This window comes from Gouania willdenowi, chromosome 6 (assembly GCF_900634775.1).
Source record: "Gouania willdenowi chromosome 6, fGouWil2.1, whole genome shotgun sequence".
NCBI lineage: Eukaryota > Metazoa > Chordata > Actinopteri > Blenniiformes > Gobiesocidae > Gouania > Gouania willdenowi.
This window is the reverse complement of record NC_041049.1, coordinates 69,319,669-69,332,454: the sequence shown is the minus strand read 5'-3', so window position 1 is coordinate 69,332,454 and position 12,786 is coordinate 69,319,669. Positions and strand designations below refer to the sequence as shown.

General features: G+C 37.4%; 1 protein-coding gene across 2 annotated transcripts in view; it reads right to left on the bottom strand.

Moving 5' to 3' along the window:
* Positions 1-12,786, bottom strand: part of lingo1a (leucine rich repeat and Ig domain containing 1a) — a 176,451-nt gene that overhangs the window by 36,642 nt on the left and 127,023 nt on the right. Inside the window, exon 1 of one of the 2 annotated variants that reach the window (XM_028450775.1) lies at positions 34-298. The exons of the other annotated variant lie outside the window; for it this stretch is intronic. The gene's annotated coding sequence lies outside the window, so the exon portion shown is untranslated. Of the gene's footprint in view, positions 1-33; positions 299-12,786 lie in introns of those variants that run through there. 2 annotated transcript variants of the gene reach the window in all.

Below are 12,786 nucleotides of genomic sequence, written 5' to 3'. Positions count from 1 at the left end.
CCCGCAGTGACAAACGCACGGATCCGTGCTCACCTGCTGTAGCCTTCACTGCGTCCGAGCATCCTTTCGCATTTCTGTCCAGACGGCAACTCCCTCACAACAACACGCACGATCTCAAGTCCATCGCCTTGGAAAAATAATCAGCTTTAAAATGTTGAGTAAAAGAACCGTCTGTCCTTCTTCCTTCAATCCCGGTTCTCACACACGGTCCTAAAGCAGTCTGCTGAGGAGAACCACAAAATAAAAACCCACAGTGGCGCACATGCACGACCGGATCCAGCTGATGTGAACGGGACCTCCTCGTGAGCGCACGGAGAGAGAGAGGAGAGAGAGAGAGAGAGAGAGGAGAGAGAGGAGAGAGAGAGGAGAGAGAGAGAGAGAGAGAGAGAGGAGAGAGAGAGAGAGAGAGAGAGAGAGAGAGGACTGAGAGAGAGAGAGAGACTGAGAGAGAGAGAGAGAGAGAGAGAGAGAGAGAACATGCAGCTCCCACGCACGCACCAGCTCCACGGTGCAGGCGCGGAGTCTCGATGCGTTCCTCAGCCTCCCTAACTCACACACACACACACACACACGCACACACACACACACACACACACGCACACACACACACTGACTGTGTGCGTCTGTACCCGGTGTCCGAACCGAGTGTAACGGGATAATCAGATTCATATTATAATGATGGAGGTGAAGGACAATTCCTTCACTTATAGTGAAAATACCACATTTTTATCTCCTTAATTATCTGCGTATAGATTTCACCCTCTCACCTGCAGTTCTATGGCGCGCGCAGATGCATTTGGAATTAAAAAAAATAATAATAATCTCTTGATATTATATATCCATCACTATAATAAAATGCAAAAGCATAGAGACAGAGAAAGCTGTAAACTGCAGTACTACCCTTAAAAGCCTGGTGGCACTGTCTCCACAAACACTATCTCTCTCAGAGGTGGCAAAAGAACTAAAAATAATAATAATAATAATAATAATAATAATAATAATAATAATAATAATAATAATAATAATAATAATAATTCATTTTATTTATAGGAGCTTTTAAAAAAAAAAGAAACCTCAAAGACACTTTACAGTTAAAACAATTACACACAAGTACAAAAAGAAACTAACAACCCCAAAGGTAAATACAGAAAATAAGTAACAATCATCAGTTAATAGCTATAATTTAAAAAGGTGAGTTTTGATGAGATGGAGTGCTTGGTTCTGAGAGGAGAAGATACTCAAGTAATAGTATCCATATAAAAAATGACTCTGGTAAAAGTTAAAGTAATGAAGTTACCCCCGTACTACAAAGTACATGCTAATAAATAAGTTTAAAAAAAAGAAAAAGTAAAACAAATGTCCCATATATATATATATATATATATAACTTGTAGAATACTGGTACATGGAAACAAGTTAACATCTGTAACAATTGAACATCTGGAGAATTTAGCACTCATAATGATTACAATTTATAAATAAAATGTGTAAGAAAAAAAAGTACCAATGCTCAGGAAAACCCATGAGCAGCTTTGAGTTTAACATTTTTAAGAACTTGTAGAAAACTGGTAAATGGAAATAAATTAAATCTGTTACCTTTTATGAACATCTGGAGAATTAGCACTCATTAAAAAAAAAAAAAAAAGCTCAATTAAAGCCTGAGTTTAACATGTTTAAAAACTTGAAAATGTTAACTATAAAACTGAGGGACCTGCGTAACAGAAAAAAGATTAAACTACCAACATTTTGTGTTTTTTTACGTCGTGACGTCATCTTCAAAAATCTTAAAAGTAACGTGCTCATTTTTAAAATGTAAGTAGTAGAAAGTACAGATATTTGTTTTAAAAAGTAAAGAGTAAAAGTAAAAAGTTGCCAAAAACAAGTTTCAAATGTGAGCAAAACACTAATTTATGATGTTTTATTCTGTGTATTTAGCACCTTCCAGTCATTTCCAGTGTTGTGGAAGTAAAGTCACATTGTGTTTCAGGCGGTGAATGATTGCTCCCTTGAAATCCCCGGCCGAGATGCACATTGATTAGCTCATGTCTGTGGGAGGACAGCAAATTGGAAGGATTTCTGCGACATATCAGTTAACATGAGAGAGTCAGTCCGAGTGTGAGAGGAAGCGGTTGTGAATCGTTACGTTTGCTGCAGCAGCAGTTGTTAAGGTGGAGAATGATGTTTTTGTCAGAGGCAGAATTGTTCATCTTGTTTGTACTTGAGTGTGGAAATCTCCCAATGGATGCTCGACGATAGACAATAGTGTGATTTAGCTTCATTTACAGTATTTTTGAGTCTTGTTTCAATTACTTCACATATTTAAATCACAAACTGTTACTTTTTATGACATAATTTTATCTATAACTGACACCTACACAAGGGTTACACAGAAGTCATTTTTTAAAAAATGTTAAGATCAGGGTTGGAGTCAATGACATTTTTCAGTTACAAATACATTTTCAATTACCCATGTTCAATTACATTTCAATTACAATCACTGTGACCGGCATTTTTTCCAATTACAAATAAATCACAACTATTATTTTATAATGCTAAGAAATATCTAGGTATCCTCTTCTGTTTACATCCTAGGATCCCTAAGTTGGGTACGGATACCCCCAGGGGTACGCAAATTGTCATGATGGTACGTGAATGCTAATGCTAATGCCAGGTTATTGTTATTGCTAGGCTAATGTTAGATTAACACTAATGCTAGATTAATGCTATTGTTAGGCTAATGCTAGGTTAAAGCTTTTCTAGGTTAAAGCTAATGATAGATCAATGCTAATGCTAGGCTAATGTTAATGATAATGCTTGGCTAAATCTATTGCTATGTTAATGCTCGGTTAATGTTATTGCTCTTGCTTGGTTAATGCTAGATAAATGCTTTTGCTAAGCTAATGATAATGCTACGTTAAAGCTAATATTAGGTTATTATTAATGCTAGGCTAATGCAGTTTTGGGCGGTAACGCTCCGATGTTGCTTTTGACAGTAACTAGTACTCTAACGCAATATTTTTTTGAAGAAATAACGCAGTACCATTACTATATGGTGCGTTTGTCCGTTACTTTTCTAGCTGCAGTGCACTTCCTGTTTACAGTGGCGCCACATATTTTTGCGGGATGCCGTGCCATCCTCCGTAAAACAGAAGAAGAAGAAGCATTGACGGCGTGTGTCTGTTTACATCGCGTGCACCAATCATGGCGAGTCAATGAGAGAGCAGGACCAGTTTCTCAGAGTGGAAATACGCGTATTAGTTTACTCATCTGTCTCCAAAAGATACACATATCGGTGAAGCTAAGCTAACGCTGCGTTAGTGGACGTGATGCTCTGCACCGAAACAACAGCGGCTGGATTTTAACAGACTTTGACTCTTATCCAGGGACAGATCAGCAAAGCTATTGCATGGTATGATGTAAATATGCAGCCTGTTTCTGCTGTGGAGTCACCGCTAACAGCAGCTCGTTAGCCTGATACGTTTTGCATTGTGTAGCTGAGAAAAATGCTGTGAATTTGTTTTTATATATTTATTTTTATGAGCATTTTTAACAGCAGAATGTGCACTTATTACAGAATACGCACAGCATTACTGTGCTAAGGTTGAAAAATTGCTGTTTTAATTTTTGAGCAGCTGTTTTGTGCTTTATATGCACATCATTTATGGTTGTTTTATAGCAGTTTTTGTAAAGCAGAGTTGGTCAAAATGTATTACAAATGTTAATTCAGATTGCTTTCATTTATTTATTTTAGATGTTTTTTTGTGTTTATAATGTACATTGTTGCTAGTTTTTGTACTTAAGCTGTAAGGGAACATTCTAAGGCTAAACACAACTGTTTTTATGATGCTGAAGCCACTTTATTTTTGATTCTGAATAATATTCAGGTTGTTTTGTGTTATTTTTTTCACAATTTATTGTAACATTTTCAGTTTCTGCTGGTCTCAGGTAAATAAACTGGTATTGAAAGAATACTTAGTGTTTGTAAAGACTGTATTACTGATCAGAGTTTAGTTCTGTTAATGTAAATGATCATAAACTGTAGGGTTGGATACAATAATATTTCATTTATCAGACGGGTAGGAGGGATTCAAACCACTGACCCTCTGATTATAAGCCAGCTTCATTAACCACTATTCCTCCACCACACAGTTGATCAACAGTGGATTATTTTCTGATACAGCACTGACGGACACAGATGACCCAAGAAATAATACATTCTTTAATTCTAAGTAACTCAAAAGTTACTTTTTCTAGTAAGGCATTACTTTTTGGTGTAAGTAATCAAAATAATAACTGAGTTACTTTGTGAATGAACTAACTAGTAACGGTAACTAGTTAGGTTTTTTCAGAAACTAGCACAACACTGGGCTAATGTTAATGCTGCGCTAATGCTATTGATGTTGATGCTAGGTTAATGCTATTTCTAGGTTATTGCTATTGCTAGGCTAATGCTAGATAATGCTAATGCAAATGATAAGCTAATGCAGTGCGACGAGGGCCAGCACCTTCATCCTCACTTGCATTTTCATCAGGAAATGCAAATATTCTAGTTATTATTATTATTATATATCATTCCTCAACAGGATAGATAAAATTCACTTTAGAGCTACATTGTCTATGACATTACATTATTATTATGTTAGTTAAGTGTGCAGGAGTAGGGGGTACATGGCTTCAGGTTAAATGTCTGAAGGGGTACGTGACTGTGAAAAGTTTGGGAACCACTGGTCTACACGTACCGCACCATGTTTTCTCGGAGAGAAGTGGTCATGTGACCATACGTTACGTTCTGTGTTTGCGGAAAAAGGTGTTTCCTTTCTACTACGACATATTTTAATATTGAAATGTCTGAAATTCCTCCTCATGAAAGCATGAAACCTTTTTAGCTATCTTTGAGTGGTTGTTTTTTTTTTTTTTGAAATTTTGGTGTTTCCATTACCAGTTTTTATTGCGCTATTTAGATTTTGCGCATTTCCAGGGTTAATGGAAACACAGCTAATGTTCCTTGTGGCTCTCAAGCTCTTCCATTTTTAATTCAAAGTAGAAAGTGGAGAGATGTTTTAAAACATGCAGCATTCACGGGTGTCAAGTTGTCACATGCAGTGCTGTCACTGAGCGGATGTTTACATGTGGTCTAACAACTGAGAAAGGACTTTAAAAAGGTCTGCTTTTCCTTTTTCTCATCTGCAGTTACTGTGAATAATGTCATTTGTTATTGTGACTGAGAGTCTCTTTCACTGGTGGACACACACACACACACACACACACACACACACACACACACACACACACACACACACACACACACACACGCACACACACGCACACACACGCACACACACGCACACACACACACACACACACACACACACACACACACACACACACACACGCGTGGCCTATATGTAAAACAAGCAGCCTTTTAACTCAGCTGGATACAAGATGCCCATTCAGTGTGAGAAAAGAAGACTTACAGGAATTTCAGTTTCGTGTATCTCACGCACTTATCACTTGATCAAACTGTATTCTTTTGCTCTCTTATCACACAAAGTGCACCGCTGAGAGAAGTGCCTGCCAGATGTGATTTTTGAGGGGCTGAAATGTGTCGTTGCATGAGAAATCTTGTCAGCAAACACCCTTCGAGCAGCCATTCAGGCATCGCAGCTACATGTGAATGTCATCAGCATCAGTTCACACATGGCTAAGGCTTCCTCGCAGCGAGTCCAAGGTAATCCTCCGATATGTTTGAGCTGCTTCCCACTGGCTGGCTGAGAAAGCACTCCTTAAGAGGAGGGGTAAGAAAGGAGGTTCCTCTTCCTACATCAGCACACTCACAATTAGATCCAAAGTCAACCACAAGACCTTCTTAAAACTACATTAGACTTTAAATCAGTTGTATTTCCTTATGGGCAAGACATTAAAGAATAAAGTATTTATGATACCTAAGGATGTTTCTCAGCTACCAGGCTATGGCAATCACCAGTTACCTCCTCATACATCTGTGATCTGGTTAGATAAATGAAAAGGCTTAAGAAAAAGACGACAAATAAAGAGAGAATTAGCTTTGGATGAGTGTCCTTGATGTAATGGAGGGAGGGTGACTAAGTTTGTAGACCTTGTTTCTGCTCACGGCATCTCCACCCCGCTAAGAGCTGCAAACAACATCAGAGGTTACAATGGATACCTAGTGACGCCACAGGCTTTAAAAGCCTCCCATCAATAATTCATTACTAATACTATGTTTCTCCACACCAGCACGCACACCCGTTCTTAATGTTTTGTCAGAGCGAATGCGAGGGGCGTCTGTCACATGGACACCCACAAGTCCGACTCAGGAGAGACAAACAAGCCACGTATCATTTTTCAAGCATTTTTGGTTTGAGTTTTTAAAGTAACTAAAACCCCAAATCACTTTTTTCTGCTGAATACAAATATATGTGGGTATGAAGTAGTGCTGTTTATTGATCCTGGTCTCAACATTTTAGTCAAAGTGTTTACATTTGGTATATTTAGTTGGAAAATGTGGGCCCCTTCCTAGCCCCGCCCCTTTTATAAAAACTATCACATGTGGGCTCTACAATCTGTGGTGAGTAGTTTGGATTGAGAGAAGAGTGAGAAATGAGTAGCTAGTTAGCATAGCATAGATTGTTCATTGGAGATTTTATAGTATAGACTGGGCGTGTCTCAACTGTTCCAGAAGCCCCGGCACATGATTGAGGCATTTTTTGGATTTCCCTCCTAGTGGCAGGTCAGGAGAAAGCAGGAGTTTAGTTACTCTTTAAATACTTTGCATTTAAGCAGTTATTAGTCTTTTTGTCCCTAAGGAACCACACATTTCACTGGGTACATTAAGAATGAATAACATTGTTCTGGTGGCTGTTTAAAAAAATAAAAATCAATGAATAAAAATCAATAAATGAATAATGTCATTTAGATTGTGATGATTGTTTCTGTTTTTGGTAAAAAGTTCAGCAGACAAGAGGTTTTAATAAGACACGAGATCACTCAGAGTGCAAACCTCCTCCAAGACCCAAATCTCCTCTTTGTCAGATATTGATCAGTGATCCTGATCACAGTACCATGATTATTCATACTTAGAATAACTTTATATCCCCATCAATGATAGAGTTGGTGCAAATGGAATCTCACATTTATTTAACATATTGTGATGAAATACGTAATCCGGATCCAATCTGGATGTAATTCAGTAACTGAGGAACCAACTGAAAGATCGATCAATGACAAAACAAGATGTTTTTGTGAAATTTTGCCAATGACTAGAGATTTTTAATCCATAAGTAGTATGTTGATCTGGATCCCCTCTAAAGCAGATATACAGTAGGCAACTGGCGGCCCGGGGGCCACATGAGCGGCCCCCAAAACAAATCCCCAAAAATTGTATTTCAAGAAATTGGGAATATAAAGCCCAACATAATGCACAAAATAACTCTGAAAACACACAAAACAGCAAATTGTACAAAGAAAACAAAAACACACAAAAAATACACAAAATGACAACAAAGAAAGGCACAACAACCACTCAAACAAACAAAATCACTGCAAAAACAACAAAAAAACAACAACACATTCCTGAACAGCTCAAAAGACACACAAACGGTCAACAAAATTACACAAAATGACAGGAAAATGCAGAAAGTGACCCCCAAAATTGCACAAATTGACAACATAAATGCAGAAAATGGCAGAATAATACACAAATTCACAAGAATACAAAAATAACAAAACACTCATAATGACTAAAAACTGACTAAAACAACAAAACCACAGACAAAGACAAAAAACGACATGTGGATAAGCAACACCTGAATGAGAAGCAGGAGATAAGAGTGGAAACAACTCATCCAATATGTAACACATTAATGCTGAGTCATGGTACAATGAAAAGAATGTTTTGGTGTGTTAAAGCAGTGGTTCACAAGCTTTTTTTGGATCATGTACCCCTTTCTCTTATTTCTGAATCCAAGTCGCCCCTTTGTCCGACTACAACATTTTGCTCAGAGAACTATTTAAAAACAACAATAGAGCATAATGATGAATGAACCAGTGATAACACACATTTTAAATAATCTCATTGTGTAAATAAGTGAAAATAAACTATATTTATTTAGTGCAGTGGTTTCCAACCTTATTTTTTCTAGGTTTAGTTTTTGATCATGTTTGACCTTTTTGATTTTTCTTCATTTCAGCTGTACTAGATTCACAAAGATGGAGTGTTGTTTTAATTTAAGATAAATAAATACATTATAATAATTTTAAAAATGTAAAAATCTATTTAAATGTTTAGAAATTTCAGGCAACCCCATTTAAACTCCAGGTGACCCCAAGGATGAAAAACACAGATTTATTGGCTCCTGAATAGATTTTTGTCTATAGTTTTTTTTTTTTAATATAAATTCTGAGAATTCCAGGTGCCACAGTGGGGTGGCAGTCACTCCAGTGGTATCTGTCATTGTGTCCTTGGGCAAGGCACTTCACCCACTATGCTTAGTGTGAATGTAGTGTGTGAGTGAGCGTTGGTGGTGGTCGGAGGGACCGATGGTTCACTATGTCAGCCTTGCTTCTGTCAGTCTGCCCCAGGGCAGCTGTAGCAACAATAGTAGCTTACCACCACTAAGTGTGGAGTGAAAGAATAATCCCTTAATTCTGTAAAGTGCTTTGAGTGTCTATGATAAATAAAATCTATTATTATTAATATTTCTGGTCATCTCACACCTGGGGTGGAACCAAGACTGACACAACTTCATTCATTTTTCAATTTCTCTCTCTCTCTCAAGTACCCCTTATAGTGCCATCGATTGTGTACCCCCATTTGAGAACCACTGTGCTACAGGACTGTAGTCTAATATTACCATGTGTTGTGGCTTATTGTTTGTTGGAAAACATAACCATGAACTGCTTTTGGTGGATTACATTGGCAATTGTAGCTGCATGACTAGTCTTTTTGCTGAATATTCAAAAAAATATTCAATTTATGGAGGGATGACACACACACACACACACACACACACACACACAAACACACTATTTTAACACTTCTTGCAAGGGTGACATGAAAATCCGTCTTTTAATTTCATCCTCTCACTTTCCGGCCCAAGAAAAATCTGAAATTAACCTGTTTTTTTCAGTTCAGCACCATGGACAGTAACTGGATCAGGCGCATAGATGCACAACATGAATATATTGTTATGCCAAGCTGCCACTCATCATCACTGCTTATTCTTCCTCACTGGCCGCTGGAGAATTTATAAGAGACACCCTGTGCAGCCCGACACGTTATTCCCCTCAGAGTCCATCGTCTAAAACACACACACACAAGGTCGGCCAGTGACTCATTGTGTACTTTTGTCTTATTGTTGTTACACGTTTGTAAAACTTCCCCGGCATTGTAGAAAAGTAATTTGTGTGATGGGTGAATTCACACGTCAGAGGGGAACACTGTGTGCAGTTGGCCACACAAGGCGAAAGCTGGAAAACTTTCAGGCGTTTCTGCTGGGTGAGCAATTTCCCACGACTGGGCATTTCTCATGTGTATGTGGTGCATTCTGGTCTGAGTCACAGCCACACAATGGCAGATTTTTGACTCAAAAATGACAGAATCTGAGATATTGCAGTCCTGAATATATTTTTGCCCAATTGTTCTTTGTGTATTTATATTTATCTCAGTCAACAAGAATAGCAATAGAACTGCTGAGACAAGAGGAAACCCAAAAGCTTGTCTCAGCTGTATGTGTTCTGCGTTGGCCTGCCGTACCATATCAATAAGAGGCCAGTTTCTATTATGTGCAAGGTTTCAAAGTAGCCATAACTGGAGAGCAAATGTCAAATATGTTTTCATTAGGTCAGTTCTGCCACAAAACTGAATGTCTGGTTTACATAGTGCGTTTACCATTTTTATCTTTTATATAAAGCAGTGGTAGAAACAATAAAGGCATTACCATAATACTTTCAATGCAAAAATTATAATTAAATATTATTTTAAAACAGGTGTCCTTTTGTTTTTTAGTTAAATAAACTTAGATGTGAACAGCTACTTATTAGTGAGAAGGCATCGTCACTGTTGTTATCCATTTTTTTCTGTCAGTCATTGCTAACTCCTCCTACACCGTTTGTCCAATTTTGTAAAACAAACTATCAAAACATTCAGAAAGTTCCCAAGATTTATGCTTGTACTTTGTAACTGCTTAGCTAATGCTAGGTTAATGCTATTGCTAGATTAATGCTATTGCTAGGTTAATGCTTAGCTAATGCTAGGTTAATGCTATTCCTAGATTAATGTTATTGCTAGGTTAATGCTTAGCTCATGCAAGATTAATGCTTAGTTAATGCCAGGTTAATGCTATTGCTAGGTTAATGCTTAGCTAATGCTAGGTTAATGCTATTGCTAGGTTAATGCTTAGCTAATGCAAGGTTAATGCTTAGCTAATGCCAGGTTAATGCTTAGCTAATGCTAGGTTTTTACTATTGCTAGGTTAATGTTAATGCTCGGTTAATGATATTACTAAGGCTAGGCTAATGATAGTGCTAACGCTAGGCTAATGCTAGCGCTAGATTATTGCCAGTGTTTGGGGCAAATGTTAACACTAGGCTAATTATATTGCTAGGTCAATGCTGATGCTTAGCTAATGCCATTGCTAGGGAAATGATAATGGTAGGTTAGTGCTAATGCAAGCTTAATGCTAATGCTAGGTTAGAGCAAATGCTAGGTTAATGCTAGGTTTGTGTTAATGCTAGGATAATGCTAACATTGGCTAATGCCAAAGATAGATTAATGCTATTGCTGGACTAATGGTAATGCTAGTCCAGCAATACTAATGCTTGCTATTGTTAGGCTAATACTAATGATAGGTTAATGCGCTGCTAAGCTAATGATAGGCTAGGATAGGTTAATGCTAGGTTAGTGTTAATGCTAGGCTAATGCTAACATTGGCTAATGCCTAAAATAGATTAATGCTATTGCTAGACTAATACTAATGCTAGGTTAATGTTAATGCTAATGCTTGCTATTGTTAGGCTAATACTAATGATAGGTTTATGCTCTGCTAAGCTAATGATAATGCTCGCTAATGCTAATGATAACTAATGCAAATGCTAAGCTAATGCAATTAGTTACACTATTAACTATATTTGAAATGACTTTGTTGAAGACTGTCCACTGGGAAGGATGGAAAAACACAGGTTGATAGGTGTTGGTTGACAGACAGAAAGCTATCATGCCTCTTCTGAACTCAATCATCCGTTATGAATCATTTGGATTGGTCAGAGTTTTTTTTACAGGATTTCAGCTGCTACAGATGTCTGAACCTTTCCGTTCTTTTTTCTGGATACATAATGTGATGACTATTCTTTAGATAAAAAATACCATTTCACCCAGTAAAACAAAAAATAAATAAATCTATGAATAAGAAGGTCATTATTATTGTGCTACCTACTGCACCGAGTGGCCAGGAATGGTATGTAAACACATTGCTAGCACAGACAATCAATATTTTTGAATCCAAATATTTTTTGAGCAATTAAGTGAAATTGGACAGATTTTAACAGTCAACCTGACCACCTTTCACTGCACAGTTTGGACAACACTCATCTTCAAACCTTCTTAACTGTGCACTCTCATGCTCTTTGTTCAATTCTTCTCTAAAAGCCTCTGTGTTTTTTAAGGCTTTAAGCAGGACTGAAATATTGTTAAACACACATTTTCTTTGTTACATTTATTGCATAGCTCTAAAAATGTACACGCATACCCAAAATTATTGCTTTAATTGTAAGATAAATCAGATTTTACACTTACTTTGACTATGCTTACACGTAGAGAAGAGAAATAAATGGAATTAAGTATGGAGGGTAGCATTTCCTCAGAGCAATCAGCAGCCCTGTGAAAATAAAAAGGTACTATATTCTAATTAACTCTGCCTGCAATATGGTCTGAGGCATATGGCACATTAGCTGGCATCCAAACCCACTTTAGCTTGTTAGGATAATGCTTTAAAAGCAAATAGTTCTTAGCCTTATAGGTGTGCAGTGAAGGTGGCGATAAAAAGAACCAATGTTCTGTTACAGCGGTTGGTGCTGTCTAGACTCAATTGTGTAAGTACTTTCATAATGTATTGGAAATCTGTTCATAAAGGGAATCAACACTTTATCACAGTACTGACTTCAAAGTTGGCAATACTTTATTATTGATACATTTATGAAGTACTGATGGCCATTGATTCATTAAGATAGATGTGCCACAAAGTACTTTATACTTTGAAATCACATGTTTTGAACCAGTACACGACATGCATATACAACTGATGATGATGTTATGTTGTTTTTATAGTTTTGTTACGTTTTAGGATTATTATCCCAGTGTTTCCTTGGAAGGAGTCCTCTGCACTGGGGTCACATTTTGAGTTATTTACAGATTCTGAAAGTGTGGATTCTAAGCTCGCCAATGTTGTCACACACATAAAATTCAAAACATATTCAAAGACGTTATGGACATTTGAATGTTGTCACTCTCTAAAGTAGACAAGGAAGAAAACGATCTTCAAAGATGTTGAAATTATCGTCGTCTCTGAGCAGTGGGGGTGGGGGGGTAAGAATGATTAACCCATCCCCCAGAAATGGTTTTTAAAAGTAGTTTTTTATTGTGATTTATCCACAATTAATATCTTTACTTTCAGTGTTGAATTGAAGCACAGCGCAAACAGTTTCATTTTGAGGAGCCACTTGTATCGCCTTCATTGGATGAGCTGACGTTTCCTCCGCTTGTTTGACTCAATG